Genomic DNA, 1,540 nt, shown 5'->3' on the forward strand with positions numbered 1-1,540 from the left:
TGCATTACCCAGGAACCTGTATAACTAGCACTAATAAATTCTTGCTCTTTGTCGGGCACTGTTTTTAAGTGCTTACTCTTCAGTATAACCCTTTGAGGCTGTAAAAAAAAAAAAATGCATGGAGGCAGAGTCTGACCTCCTCTAACTTCGTGAGGGGGAAGGAGAATCAAGATCAACAGCCCAGGGCTGATTCCTATGAAGTGGAGGTCAGACAAGCCTCCTCTCTGCCATCTTTACCATTTCTGACACCAACTGTCCCTCCCACAGCACTTCTCTGCAGGGTTCGATTATTCACTGCAGTGGCCACACAGAACTCACAGACCACATTCATGATTATGGGGTTTATTAGGGAAGTAACAGTTACAATTCAGGCTCAGGAACACTCAGGATACAGTTCTTCCATCACGACAGCCTTTTCCCAGCTGTGCTGGCAGGGATGCTGCTCCCTGGCCCTCAGTCTCTGCCCAAAGGCACTCAGCTTTTTGTCTCCGGGGGCCGGGAAGCCCACCATGCTATCTCTTGCTGCTGGATCTCTGCTACTGAGTCTCTCCTTCCTTGGTGGTGGTGGTGGGCTCTTCCTCTCTGGTCTGGAATTGGCTCTCTTTTAAGGCAAAACTGACCAGTCCCCTTGGTGGGCCACAATTACCTAATCACACAGTCCCGCCAAATCACCTGGGTGGAAGTTACAAGACTATGGCTAGAAAGGCCACACACAAAAGTAATTAATCCACCACAGAGGTAAGGACTATTATTGCTCTCACTTTATAGATGATATTATAAGTGAAATAATATACCCAAAATAACACATGTATTAAATGATGGAGGTGAGATAATGAACCTAGCCAGTCTGACTCCAGACTTATGCTCTTAACCTAACCATTTTATTATATGGCCTCTTAAAACTAGAAGTCACCCTTGGAAGACCATGTAGTGTATTGGAAAGATCATGTGGGTAATATCCAAGCCAACTTTTGTTAAAATCCTCCTTCGTCATTTATATGCTGTGTGACTGCAAACAAACTAGTTAACCTTCCTAAACTGCAGGTTCGTTATCTATTAACTGGAGCCAACTATTCCAGCTTTAATGGTTTCTTTAAAATCAGAATTAAATCAGGCAATATGAAAAAAGGTATTTGCACCATAATAGCCACTCACCAATATTAGTTCCCTTAATATCTTGTGATTTATATATCTAATTAGTTGAATATAAGCCTTAACGTTTCTTTCATATTCATTTCTTCCTGAGACCTTTCATTTTCCAAGGACCCTGGGTGGGTTCCAACCACCATCCTTTGACTAGTAGTTAACCGTTTTTGTTGCTAGTTGCCGTGGAGTTTCAGTCATTACCTCATTACAAATAAAATAAAAACCACCTTCAGTGGCTCTCTACTCTGCATGTTACAGATTCCGTGTTCTGGCACTTGATTTTCCTCACTGTCCAGTCCTTAATTATCTCACCCACCTTTATTCCATATAGATCCCCCAATGAACCCTCTAGTCTATTGGGGCTGGTCTGTTCACCGTGGTCTAAATGTGATTT

This window comes from Trichechus manatus, unplaced genomic scaffold (genome assembly GCF_000243295.1).
Source record: "Trichechus manatus latirostris isolate Lorelei unplaced genomic scaffold, TriManLat1.0 scaffold00054, whole genome shotgun sequence".
In the NCBI taxonomy this organism is placed as follows: Eukaryota; Metazoa; Chordata; class Mammalia; order Sirenia; family Trichechidae; genus Trichechus; species Trichechus manatus.